The following is an 11,531-nucleotide window of genomic DNA, read 5'->3' as shown; positions in this document are numbered from 1 at the left end:
AGGAACATCTTTGGGATTGGGACGATTTTAACAGCCAGCAACACCTTCCCGAACCTTGTCCTTACGCCACCTTCTCCTCCGATCGCATTGCATGGCATGGCATGGAGCGAGTTAATCTTCCCCTCCCCTCCCCGCTGTCTCAGCCCAGCGGCCAAATCCCAGACTGCGACTGCGCAGAGCTAGGTGACGGGACGACCTCGTGCTTCTCCTTCTCATCGATTCACCCTAGTGTCCTGGACAACACCATTCCGTAGCAGCGACGCCTCCACAACCCAACCTGCATAGCAACTTGTCACGTCATCATCGCGCGTCGGGAGGGTGGTGGAAGAAGGGGAGCGGTTGCCTGGCTACGGCTTGTGTCATCCTCCCGCGCCACCGTCGACGGACCGTCCCTTCTTTTCCTCTTCCCTCCCACCGCTGACTGTGTGTGAGGGGCAGAAAACAAGCGGCGCTCCGAGCGCGACTAGCAGCCGGACCGTCCCGTGGCTTCTGGGTCTCCTCCACCCTCCCGACTCAGACGCAGCTCCCCCTTCTCCCTCCCGCTCCGCGGAGCAGCCAGACCCCGCGCGGAGACTCAGTCACCCACATGCCTGGGAGTGGGGCGGGAGCGGCGCTGAGCCTGGCCGCCTGGCTCCGCTTCCGCGCTGCCTCTGCCTGGCTGGGGCCCTAGCAGCGATTCGGAGGAGAGTGTATGAGAGCCAGAGCCGGGCTGGGGCCGCCTCCCCCTCCAAGGCCGGGGGTGGCCGGACCGGCCCCGGGGGGAAGCGGCGGGCGGCGCTGCGGTGGAGGCGGAGACGGCGGCGGCTCCTCCATGTGAAGCGAGTCAGGACGCGCTAGTGAGCTCCCCGGAGCCGGGAGGCGGCGAGAAAGCTTCAGCCACCCGTCCAGGACCCTCGAGGCGTGCGCCTGAGAGACGCCCGAGTCGACGCTTCCCTCACAGCGAACTTGCTTCTGAGCCTTTCGAGCCCCCGAGCATCTGGCTGCCGCGCCTCAGGTGCCGCGTTTCCCCCTTGGTCGCGGGTCTGTTGCGGCGGCAGCAGGAAACCCAGCCGGGCGCTGCTGCTGCTGCTCTCGTTCCCAAAGTGAGTAAAACCGTCGGGGCGGCTTGGGGTAGAAAGGCGGGGAGGTCCCCGTTCTGATCCACACCGCCGCAGCATCCGCATCCCCGGCTTGCGCCTCTGCCGATGCTGCACGTGGGCTCAGAACCGTCCTTGGTTCCTGGGGAGAGAGATGAGGAGTGGGAGTCTGCAGAAGGAGTTGCTCTGGCTGCTTCCCGGGGGCTCTTGGGAGGAGGGTGTGGAGGGCTGCGGCTGCCCCTCGTTTCATATGCGCCTCACGTTGCCGGGCGCTCTGCACGGTCTGCTGCACTAAGTGACCCTTCCTTCTCCTGGCCACGACGGGGAAATCTCTCTTGCTCGGGGTCAGGCAGAAACGATTGCTGTGTCTTCAGGGGACTTTAATTGCGTTGTTGGGTAGCTTAATGAGGGGCTCGAGAGAGCCAATCAAGAAACAGGTTCGGACATCGTACTTCCTCCGAGAGTTTCTCTATCTTGCTTCCTTTCCTGAGAGGAAAGAAAGTTCTGAGATCCAAGTATTTAAGGTACTATGCGCGTAGTGATATTTCTTAAACTGGCTTGAGGCTAACTATTGTGTGATGTGGAAGCGCGAACAAGGACGTCCTTAGCTTAGTCTCCAGGAGCAAGAATGGGCAAGGGGTAGGTCTCATTCACTTGCAAGCTATTTAGGTGAAGATGTGGAACACTGGAAGAGACAGCTGCATTTGAGTAGACTACATATCCTACTTCTAATGTGCAAGTACACCAGCACCTTATGTGATTAAAAATTATGTATAAATTCGTAGTTTTGTTTAATGTGGTTTGCCATTGAAAGTATTGCTATGCATCTTGGTTCACATTTTGGGAATCATATCATTCAGCATCACTGTGTAATCCTTGGAATGCTTTTAAGTATGTAACTTTCATTTCTGTGGGGTTTTTTTTTTTTTTAGGGGGGAAGGTGGTGGTAATAGGAGTGATTTCAGAAACACTCTGTGGCCAAAGTAGAGGGGTGTATGAGAGAGTGAGTGTGTTTTAACTCTAGATCCAGAGATATATTCCTGGGCTCTAGTAAAGTAAAGTAAAGTAAAAGTAAAGTTGTGCCCTCGACCGCAGAGCCACGTGGTTTTTTTTGGTAAAATATAGGAGGAGTTTACCATTGCCTTCTCCTATGCAGTGTGAGATGATGCCTTTCAGCACTTTCCTATATCGCTGCTGCGTATATGTGTGGTTCTCCACATCCTATTCCACTAAACCAAAGTAATGTTATACTAAGAAAAACACTTAGGCTGTGCTCTCATGAACACTGAAAAGTCCTTCTCATTAAACTTAGTAGGGCTTACTTCAGTGTAAACATATTGGGCTAACATTAAAACAAAATGTTAACGGTTGATGTAAGCTACTTTTAAAAAGTTCTTAATGTCCAGTGTCACTGAAGGGTCAAGTAGTTTATGAAATAGTGATTATATACACTTTAAAGGAATCCCATTAGAATTGTTTCATGTGTTAGCTTTCTATTCCTTTGCAGCTTCCGCTGTTCTTTTTCCTTGTCTCAACAGCTGGCACTGGGTCTTCATTCAAATATCCTTCAGTGTGTTTGTCCAAAGCAGCAATGTGGCTCGCCTGGATGGTGTCCATTTTTGATATAGTACATCTGGCATTTCCTTCCTCTTCTGTAACTTTTCATGACTATTCACTTGAACTTCACCTTTTCTTTTATCATTTTGTATTTCTGTGAGATGAAAACCGTAGAGTATTGCTTTTCAATATTTTCTGTTGCCATGTCATAGTTCTGCATGTTTTTTTAGTTAATTGAACTATGCAATTTATTTATTTATTTTGGTTGTTAGACATGTCTTCTACAGTTTGAAGATTTGTAGTGAACGATACAGCGTTCTTGAGTTGTTAATGCTATTCTGGACTTGTATATCCTATTATGGATAGGATTTTGTAGTCAAACCCACCTTATTGTTTATAATCTGCCAGTGGCTATAAAATAAAGTTGTGCCGTTGAGTCGGTGTTGACTCCTGGTGACCACAGACCCATGTGGTTTTCTTTAGAAGAATACGGGAGGGGTTTACCGTTGCTATCTCCTGCACAGTATGAGATGATGCCTTAGCATCTTCCTATATAGCTGCTGCCCGATATAGGTGTTTCCCATAGTCTGGGAAACATAGTGGGGATTCAAACCAGCAACCTCTTGCTCTCTAAGCAAGTTACTTCCCCACTGCGCCATTAGGTGGCTGGCCAAGTGGTTATACTGTGTCTTATTTCATTTTATTCCATTCATTTTTGTATTGTAGTAGTACCTCTAGTGATGTGCACAGATTCATTCTTAGATTGCAGTTCTAAAAATACTTACTTTGAAGTAAATTCTGGCTAAAGTAAATGGTGCTTCCAAGAAAACTTAATCGTTGAGGTATTGGGCATGCTCAGTTTTGTGCCAGAACTGGTCAGCTTCCAGTCTTACAGAAATATTGTTTCTATACCATCAACTATAAATGTCTATATATCCTAACCTCTTGTGGTGTGTGTTGGTCACAACATTTGAAGCAATTGGGGAAGTGGTGAGGAATGTTGTCTATTGCACCAGGGATTCTGGAAATACTTAAGATTTGGGATTCCCAGCTCCTCCTTGTCAGTTTCTTCTACCTTCTCACCCCGCCCCCCACTTGCTAGATCTCCCTTTCCCCCGCCCCCAGATCTTTGTGGTCTTGAAGTTAATTGATCCATGGACATGCATCTGGCCTCTTCCTTTGATCTGCTTCTGTGAACTTAAGGCTGTGTGAATACTGTCAGCCAAACATTTATCTTTCAGTTCCATAGGAGGCAATTTGAATCTTACTTTCCTAAAAAGCTCAAGAACAGTAGCAGTTATATTTGCCACAGAAGACCAAGTCCTTAGACAAACACATTTGTTGTGCCATTACTTCTTATTGGCAACAGTTTACAAAATAGAACTGATGAAGTTGGCTATGATATGTCCTGCTACAGGACTTTTGGTCATCCTCTGGCAATACACTGATTTGTATGATTGAAAACATAATTGATCAGCCAATTAGCTGTCTTTAAATCTTTATTTAACTTCAGGCAAGGGCAGTAGTTTATTCTTGACTTTTTCCAATCCAATTTTACAAAACTGTGACACATAATGACAGCAGTGGTGGAGAGGTGCAGAGACAAGTCATCTTCCTGTATGTATAATCATTTACATAGTGGGTTCTTAACTGCTTCACAAGTTATGGGTACTATATTGGTTGCTTGAGAGAACCTCTGAATGGTGATCATGATGTGTGACACAGTACACATACCAAAGAAGATGCATGAGTGACTACTTGAAACATGGATATATAAAGGCAGCTCCACATGGTAAGCACTTTGAGTGAGTCACCCATGTAATTCTGCTAGCTTTCAAGCATACTACTGTAAACTGTGTAAGAAGAAGAAAAAGGTGGAATTGATTTGTTAAGGTTAAAACAGCTGGAATCATTTCAGCAGCTGCTTGTGCAAACTGACTCTTGCATGGATCTGCCTATAGCTCAGTGGTGTAGTATGTGCTTTGCATGGATAAAGTCTCAGGTTTGATTTGAGCTAAAAGAGTCTCTTAAAGAAATACTAATATAAGAGAGACACCCTGCTTGAGAGTGAGGACAGTGATTGCCAGTCAGGAGACAATAATGGGCTTAGACCAAGGGTGGCAACTGTGGCTGGGAAGGAAGGGAATTGTAGTTCAACAACAACTGGAGAGTCAGGTTTGCTCTCCCATAGCTTACATGGACCATTAGTATTAGTATGAGTTGGAGTAAGGCAGAAAAAGCATGGTGTTCTTATGTTGCAACAATTTATATGCTGAACTGCTATCTGGAATTTATATGTGCAGAGCATAATATGAGAAGAGGGCCTTAGCTATAACAAATTACACAATATCCAAAACTTCTCAATATGTCAATTACTCCGGGTTTCCTTGATAATTTGACAACAAGATTGATAATCAAGGTATATATTTACAGAAAGGCAAAATACAAAAACAAGCTTCTCCTAGTTTGAGCTTTTAGTCCAGGGTTATCTTGCTGTCACTGTGCCATAAAACTTGTCGAGTGCTGCTATTACTACTATGAAGATAACACTTTTCATCAAAAGATTTACATTGAAAAATGAGGAGAAGATGGTTTTCTGTCCCCAGAAGGCTCACAGTCTTTAAAAGAGACACAAGGTAGACTCTGGCAACTGCCACTGGAGAGATGCTGTGCTGGGGTTGGTTAGGGCCAGTTGCTCTCCCCCTTTCTGAATATAAAGAGATTGACCACTCTGAAAGGTGCCTCTTTGACCAGTTAAGAGTAATTTATTTACCTGTTCACAACTGGTTCTCATATTGCTAGTCCACTAATCTATGTGGAATCGACTTCAAATGTATGTTGGTCAGCATCTTCTGCAAGATTTCCAATGTGTCCTTCAGTGCTGAACTCAAAATATGCTCCCTTTTATATAAAATAAAACTTTAGCTTATTTTTTTAAAAGATAAATCAAAGCCAAGTGTGGAATTAATTTTTTTTAAAAAAACTTTTAAACACTATTCATATATCTTTCTGATTGTTGTATGTTTTCCGAATCTTTAGAAAGCTGCAATACTGAACTGACACTCAACTTTCTTTATTGTGAGACATTCTAGTTCATTCCTAATCTTTTTCTGTAGAAGTTTAAAACTATTCAGAAAACAAGGGAGATGTCCTCAAAGAGCCTCACTCAATGTACAGGTCTGATTAAGTTTTTAAACATTGCCTATCTGAAATTCTGAACAATGTAGGAGTTGTGTAGCTAAAGTAATATGAAATCGTATAATTAAAGGCTGTATACTCACACTCACATGTGCACAAATGGGCGCAGAACTATGTTGTCTGGTAGACGTTCTATAGCATTTCTTTAACTTTGTTTTGCAACATTGCTCTGGCTTTTAGTGCTGTGCTGTTGAATATGTAACATTCTAGAGATTTAGGTTCTGGAGAGAGCTGGTATAAAAGTGAATAAGACAACTGTAAGCAAAAAGTAAAGTGTGCCGTCGAGTCACAAAAAAGTACCTTCTGTAAATTAAAGCTGAAAGAAAGCTTTTACAACTTCTGAGACATGAGAGTTGTGCTTTTGCAGTAGAAGTACTATACTGTTTATTTTGTGTATCTGCCAAGGTTTCGTTTTGTCTTATTGTTGACAGATTTCTTCCATCAATCCTTGGCATGATATGGTTAACACTCTTCCTTTTTGATAAGTTAGGTTGCAGTGGGAAATCATCTGTTTTGATGCTCAGCAGCATAGTGACCCATCAGATTTTCGTAGCAGTAAGAAGAAAAACCCCTTTCAGCTACATTCTTGATGCAGGCAGAATATTCAGAAACTTCTGCTGATTTCACAGTCTCTTAGGGACCTAGGAAGCTGCCTTTTATCGAGTCAGACCCTTGGTCCATCTAGCTCAGTATTGTCTACAAAGACTGGCAGTGGCTTCTCCAGGGTTGCAGACAGGAGTCTCTCTCAAACCTTTCTGGAGATGCCAGGGAGGGAACCTGGAACCTTCTGGGAGCAAGCATGTAGATTCTCTTTCCAGAACAGCCCCATCCCCTAAGGAGAATATCTTAAAATGTGCTCACATGTAGTGCCCCATTCAAGTTCACACCAGGGCAGACACTGCTTAGCAAAAGGGACAATTAAAGCAAAATGTTCTTTGTTTTCTGTTAGAAACGCTTACTCCATTCTTGGGGTTGAGCTGTATGCACCTCTGACACTTGTAAAAAGAAAATGGTGTTGTGCATATAGAAAAATGAATAGGGAATGCAGAATTCACAAAATCATTGCCTCTTCCCTGAGTTTCCAAAAAAGTATTTGCAGAGAGCTTTGTTGTGGATGGCTTCAGGTAGAGGAGAGAGAGCCAGGAAAATGGGTAAACTTCATCTAGTGGAGCAGGTGTTTCCTCCCAGCTCCGCCCCTCACTCAATAGCTTCCTCCATCACTTCCACAGCATTGGAGAGGATCCTGTGACTCTCTACAAGGATTTTCTGGGGCTGCCTGGGGAGGAGGCAAAGATTGCACAGACCCTATTCTGTGGAGAATCGCTATATGTGAGCCAGTGTGTGCTCCCCCCTGCCCCCCACTTTTTGGCTTAAATTTACTGGGCAACATCCAGACTAAGTCCCATTTAAATTAATGGGACTTGTTTCACTGAATTCAGTGATGCTTAGTCATGACTAACTCTGGATGTTGCCTTGTGTATAGTAATTGAACAGAAATGATAGACTGCAAATGAGCAATTCCTTTCTGGAGAGATCTCAAGGTAATACTCTACATTTTCAAAATGCCTTAGATTGGTTTTTTTTCAGAATCTCAAGACTGACCTACTGAATAACAAGCGTTCCTCTTTTTTCCCCTTGCATATAGATAATCCAGTGTGCTACCTGTAGTGCATATTCACACACTGTATATATGTTTGATGCAGACCTGTGTACAAATAACAGTTGTTTCAAAGATGTATTCTGGGACCTGTAGTGTTGCACAGTGTTGATAACGCAAGGTGTATAAATCAGTTGATGTCTATGGTTTCTGAAAAGCATCTCGGGCAGTACTGGATAGTAAAGCAGCAAAATAAAACAAACAAGTAAATAAAAATAAACAAAGGGAAGTGAAATTACAAAAAGATTCCTAATGGAACTCAATGAATTATTGTAGGATAGAGATGACATTCAGTTCTGATAAATGCACCCCATGAAAAACTAACTTAAAATATGTGTTTAAAGCGTGATTCCAAACTAATTGTTTGGCTCATGTGATTCTAAATTAATTGTTTGGCTCAGATAATCTTGAGATAATGTAGAAATCTTATTGAATGCAACTGCTCTACTTCTGGATCAATAAAAAGGTAACTTGTTGGGCAGCCTATTCTCTGAGACGAATATGACAATAAGATATTTATAGGAATTAAAGTGATGGTTCATATCTCATTCATTTGTTTTTCAGTCTACATTCTGGGGAATCTTGGGGTTCCTTAGTCAGAAACTTTCCTGATAGGTTGCCCCCCGTTATTATTATTATTGATTCGATTTCTATACCGCCCTTCCAAAAATGGCTCAGGGCGGTTTACACAGAGAAATAATAAATAAATAAGATGGCTCCCTGTCCCCAAAGGGCTCACAATCTAAAAAGAAACATAAGATAGACACCAGCAACAGTCACTGGAGGTACTGTGCTGGGGGTGGATAGGGCCAGTTACTCTCCCCCTGCTAAATAAAGAGAATCACCACATTAAAAGGTGCCTCTTTGCCAAGTTAGCAGGGGTTATAGATAAACATTATAGTCTTTATCTATAATACACAGCCTCTGAAAAATGTTAGGTGTGCTCTGTAGTGTGCACTCAACTTATTTTGCTTTGCATGAAATATAGATGTTATTCTGTGTGGAGTGACTGTGCATCCTAGAATGTTTTTCAGAACCTAAAGTGCACAGGGGTTCTGGAGCAGGCACGGAAATGTGGAAAAGATTCACTGAAGTTAAACACTTTGAAAACTACTGATGCATGACAGTGATCATTGGCACATGAAGGAGGAGTAATCCCATTAAAATAAGTCTGATTTGGGATGTAAATCTAATTTAATCCATTAAATGTATAAACTTTTGAAATCTTATTTAACTGTTAACATGGTCAACTCTGATTTAAGACAAAACATACCCCCACTTCCATGTGGAACCTGCCCACAGACTAATTGAAATCCCCCCAAACCAGTTTCAATTTATATCTACACGTTATACCTAATGACCGTGTTAGAAAGGCCTCTTGGCTGAAACTCGCACTGCTGCACATTCACAATGCTACTCTGGATGTCTGCCAGTGCGTTAGGGCTTATAGAAAGTGGTACAATATATTTACAAAACAACTTAAACATCGTAATAAATAATGTTGTTCTTCCTTTAGAGTTTTTATAATATGTTCTGGTTGTCATGTGCTACATATCAAATTACATGGATGCTGAGCCTGGTTAAATTGGAATGGGGCTGTGTGTATCAATGATGGAGCATCGGTTCTGTATGTGGAAGTTTACATTTTCAGTCCCTAGGATCTCCAGATAGGGTTGGAAAAGAGATTTTTCTGGAATCCTAGAAAGCTACTGCCGGTCATAGTAGACAATAGTGAGTTAGACCAATGGTCTGAATTGGTATAAGGCAATCCTCTATAGTAAAATGCTTAGGTGTAATCCCGTGTCTGCCCGTATCTTTCTCGGCCGTTCTGGGCATGCGCGGAGTGCATGCCCAGAATGTCCGAGAAAGATACAGCCGCAGAGACATGGTGGCCATGTTGAGGAGGGCAGAGGCGGCCGAATGTTGAGGAGGGCAGAGGCGGCCGAAGAACAGGCTACGGGGAGGGCAGAGGCAGCAGCTGGGGGACCGGGAGGGCAGAGGCGGCTGCGAGGGGACCGGGAGGGCAGAGGGAGGAGGGAAGAGACGGCTGAAGAACGGGCTACGGGGAGGGCGGAGGCGGCTGCGAGGGGACCGGGAGGGCAGAGGCGGCTGCGAGGGGACCGGTAGGGCAGAGGCGGCAGCGGCGGGAACGAAAAAAAAAAAACACGAGCCAGCAGCGGAGGAGAGATAAGAGAGGGGAGAAGAGACCGGCCGGACCACAATGACAGATACAAAATGGCGGCAAGAAGGGAAAGGGAGCGGCGATGGGACCGGACCCGACCCAGCGGGCAGAGAAGTGGCAGAAACAGGGTCAGCGGGTGGAGGAGAGGGAAAAAACGTAACCCAACTAGCACCCGTTATTTTAACGGGCTTAAAAATACTAGTTTCCTATATGAAGTTAAGAAAGTTCCTAACCATCTCATTAATAGGAACATAGGAAGCTGCCATATACTGAGTCAGACCAGTGGTCTATCTAGCTCAGTATTGTCTTCACAGACTAGCAGCGGCTTCTTTAAGGTTGCAGGCAGGGATCTCTCTCAGCCCTATCTTGGAGAAGCCAGGGAGGGAACTTGGGATATGCTTTTAATGTGCTTTTCTTCGTTCCCAGTCAAAAGCCATGTTTGATGCCTTGAGCCTGCATTTTCAGAACCTTGGGTATATTCAGTGCATGTGAAGAAGGGTTCTTCTCTCCTTTCCTGAAGCATCCTCACATTTTATTTAGACATGATATTTGATAGAAGTGCATATACTGATGCATGTATGTGCAATAATGTATAATCTGTATCCTTCAAGGGGCAGAGTATATACATAGGAGTGTACATGCAATTTAGTTACTATGACTATTTCAGTGCAGCCATGAAAGTTACTGGTTGACCTTGGTCAGTTACCATCATTTTGCGTAACTCACCATACAGGTTTGTTAATGGATGGGACCTTGTGCACTGCCCTGAGCTCCTCAGTGGAAGACTAGGATAGAATGGTAACCAATAATAATGTCAAATACCCAGAGGCCAGTAGAGCTGTAGATATGATCATTGATTGTCCACTGTACATTGAGTGTTACTTCTGTCATCAGTGAATAGTATTATCTTGGATCAAGAGTCTAGTTTCTGCCCCTGTGGATGTCTGTGATAGGCTTAATGGCTTCTTTTCTTTTCATTTTCATAAGAATTCAGAACAATATGAGGTGCTTGTCTGCACTCTGCTCTTGGATTTAAGAGGTGTATGTTATTTATTTTTAACAACGTATTTTCTCTAATGTTTGAGTTTACTCACCTCAGATTCTTTGTCAGGCTTCATATTTTCCTCTATGGAAGGGAAGAGAAATTGGATTTTTAGGCCACCTTTTTTCTCTCCAGCAGAAGAAAAAGACATAGCTGTTCCAGCTGTTTGCTGGAGGGAAAAGGAAAGCCAAGACGGCTTTCAGAGCAAAACTGGAAGCATGCCAAGAACAGCATATACAGTGCATTGAGGTGGGCCTGGAAGGAAAAGTTGGCTGTATGCAAGGATAAAAAACAAGCCCGGCAACTACTACTGTTCAGAGTGAAACAGTAGTAACTAAGTTGGAATATGTAGCTTTGATTAAGACTGGGGTTGTAGTTGGGATAGTAAATACTAGGAGGCTGTAGAAGACTCAGGAATAATTGACAAATGTTGGTTTGGTTAAAAAAAATAGCACTATTGTTCTTTGGCCTGCACTCTGGTATGCATCTGTATTATTTAATAAGCTGTACAAATGTTTGTTTTGTGTATTCTTCCCTTTGAAGGAACTTGGAAGTGTTTTAGTTCATGACAGTCATATGAGATATGTTAGGCTGCTAGATGGTGACTTGTACAAATCTAGCTACCAAGTTTGATGAATATCAAAATACCTTATATGAAGTTCTTGAGTGGAGATTTTAATATGGATTTCTAATATAGCTATTACACACATCAGCTTTGTGGAAATGTCAACCTCTGTACTGTAAGACCGTTGTCTGTATTCACTCAAATTATCATAAAAATTGATAATTGCTGTAATACTTAAGAGTTTCAGTATTACA

At 43.5% G+C, this 11,531-nt stretch overlaps 1 protein-coding gene across 2 annotated transcripts in view; it reads left to right on the top strand.

Moving 5' to 3' along the window:
• Positions 1–313: 313 nt before the first annotated feature.
• FBXW7 (F-box and WD repeat domain containing 7) overlaps positions 314–11,531 on the top strand; it is a 223,751-nt gene continuing 212,533 nt past the window's right edge. Inside the window, exon 1 of one of the 2 annotated variants that reach the window (XM_053253806.1) lies at positions 314–1,082. The gene's annotated coding sequence lies outside the window, so the exon portion shown is untranslated. Of the gene's footprint in view, positions 1,083–1,648; positions 1,716–11,531 lie in introns of those variants that run through there. The other variant, XM_053253807.1, reaches the window with a different exon arrangement.

The sequence above is a fragment of the Hemicordylus capensis genome, chromosome 5 (assembly GCF_027244095.1).
Source record: "Hemicordylus capensis ecotype Gifberg chromosome 5, rHemCap1.1.pri, whole genome shotgun sequence".
In the NCBI taxonomy this organism is placed as follows: Eukaryota; Metazoa; Chordata; class Lepidosauria; order Squamata; family Cordylidae; genus Hemicordylus; species Hemicordylus capensis.
The sequence above is the reverse complement of the archived record's forward strand: the minus strand, read 5'-3'. Positions and strand labels throughout refer to the sequence as shown.